This window comes from Corvus brachyrhynchos, unplaced genomic scaffold (genome assembly GCF_000691975.1).
Source record: "Corvus brachyrhynchos isolate BGI_N302 unplaced genomic scaffold, ASM69197v1 scaffold70, whole genome shotgun sequence".
Taxonomy (NCBI): domain Eukaryota; kingdom Metazoa; phylum Chordata; class Aves; order Passeriformes; family Corvidae; genus Corvus; species Corvus brachyrhynchos.
This window is the reverse complement of record NW_008236217.1, coordinates 702,549-705,061: the sequence shown is the minus strand read 5'-3', so window position 1 is coordinate 705,061 and position 2,513 is coordinate 702,549.

Below are 2,513 nucleotides of genomic sequence, written 5' to 3'. Positions count from 1 at the left end.
AGAGTGAACACAAGATTTTATCAACCAGGTTTCTAGAAAATTCTTGATGAGATAGGAAGATCTGACTGTGAAATGTGTCTTTAAGCCCAGCATGTGCATAATTCTGCTCTCCTGTACACCAGCTAAACAGAAAGTCACTCCATTTCACTTGACTGATTTAGACAGCCTCTGTAGAGAGCAGGAGTTGATCAAGTGTGAGTCAGTGTGTTTGCCTGCTGCCATCAGCCCCAGAGGAAAAGTCTCATAGCTGCTGAACTTCCTGGACCTTCTGAAGAGCCAAGGTTGGTAAAAAATGGTGATGAATGCAAGATGACTTATTCTGGGATTTCACAAAAGACAGTGGAAGAGAGGGAGTACAGTCTAGAGGGGCTAGTGGTAATCAGACATACAGATATGCTTGGAATGATCTTCTGACTGGTACAGGAACAGCCCAACAGCACAGAGTATAGCAGCTCATCTTGCAACTATCTATGAGTTCCCAGGCTTGACCTAGCAGGCAGTGGTCAAATACTACTCCATCATGAAAAGATCCAGGTGAAGCATTTTCCCGCACCCAGAGAGTCATCCTTTCCTCTCCTGTACAAGGTGATGCTGTCACCAGTACAGGTTCTCTCAGACACAGTTCAGCGTCCAGTCACACAGCCCATTGAATCAGCTGCAGCAGGGAGAGAGAGAGGAATATTTTAAGGCAGATTTGTCATCACATGTTTGTAACATGAGGGTACAAACTTAGCTACTCTGCAGTGCAAATCCTTGCAGCTCTGGAGACTTACTGTGTTGACACTCACACTTGACAAGCTAACCCAAGATGAGTTCTCTTGGATAGCTTTATTTGGATTAGTACTGCGATGGAAGCAAGCACTGCAGTGCTCTCACTGAGCTGTCATTCTTGAGCAGGAAGTACATTGTGGGGAGAACACCTGTTTTATTAAAGCATAAGATTTCTTCTTTCTCTTCCTATATTCAGTGGAAAGTATTTGCTTTATCCACTGGCTTTGGACTCCATTTTTATTTACTTCAGGTTTTACACACTGCACAACAGATGATCCTATTAAATGTGTTATGCCTAAGAGCCTGAGCACTGTTAAATGAAATTATGAAGGCCTCAGACAAAAAAATAATAGTTAAATACACATGGTAGGTAATGCTATTAAACTATTGGACATGAACTGATCACTACAAACGGAGTTACACAGAACATTTAAGCAAGCAGAATAATAACCTGATTCTGCTAATCAGTCAATTTCTGTAATGTATGAAGAGGCCGCAGCTTTATACACCTGCTTTATAAAAGAATCACTTTGCAAGATATACTGAAACTAAAAATGTCATACATATTGATGCAAAAGAGGAAAGTATAATGATATATGACCCATGGCACCATGTATAACCTGACATGCCTTAGGAAAATGTGGTCTGCATCTAAAATGAATAGCTTCTATGCATGACTCCTGCGAATAGCACTTGAAATCATGACACAGACTGACTCAATATACATGAAACTCACCACCAGATCCTAAGAGCTGCCTTCTGTCTCTTTTCAACCAGTCAAATGTCGGGCCATTAGGAATCAGTGGTTTTGTCTTCTGGTGGAAGCACACAGAGACTGTGGCTCACACGAAAGGGAAAGCTTCTTCAAGCTCTCAACCATACACTATAGCATGGACAGAAAAAAAAATTCAAATGCTGAAAAAATATAAACAAAGCCTTGAAATGCTCAGAAGACTTTGCTTTCACAGGTGTGACATGTTATACCTATAAACATAACCACCAGTACTTAGCCAGACTTCTGTGAGACGGTGCAGTGACACTGGAGAGGAAGTCTGATGGCTCTAGGCAGGTCACAGGGGCTAAAGAGACCATTATTTATCTGGTCTTAGGGGTGTCCAAATTGAGAAGTAGTAAGCTAGTTCTGTTTAATCCAATTATTGCATCTAAATTACTGCTTAGATGTTGAATCAATCCTTCCCAGCAAAGAAAATATTACTTTTTTGTGGTTTTTTTTCATATAGAGCAACAAGTTCCCTCCAGCTCAGTGGAGTTTACCGTATAATTTTCTTCTGGCCATGATGTTCCTGTGGTGTGCACAGCTGCATGCTGACCATGAACTCGTTTTGTGTCATTGAACAGCAAGAAGAGGGTAACAGCCCTCTCCTTTTTCATTTTTTATCTCTAGTAATGGGCACACAGAGTTGGACTATCTGTGAGCCAGCTTGTTTTCAGCCACAAGAGGAAGCAGAAGGAATGGACTAATACTCCAAAGCAGGAACAGAGAACATATAGGCAGCCAACTTCTACCACCCACTATAGGCAATTTGTGCCTTGGATACAAGAGCATGTTGCTGAAGAAACCCCCAAGGCCACTTTTTTATTTAAAAACATGTGACTTCACAAATTGTAACTCTTCTCCCTCTGTTTGTTTGCCCCATAATTGTGTATACCACCACTGACTTCTCCTCACTATCTGCAAGCAGATTTGCATGAACCTTTTAAATTGAGGTTTCAGATTAATA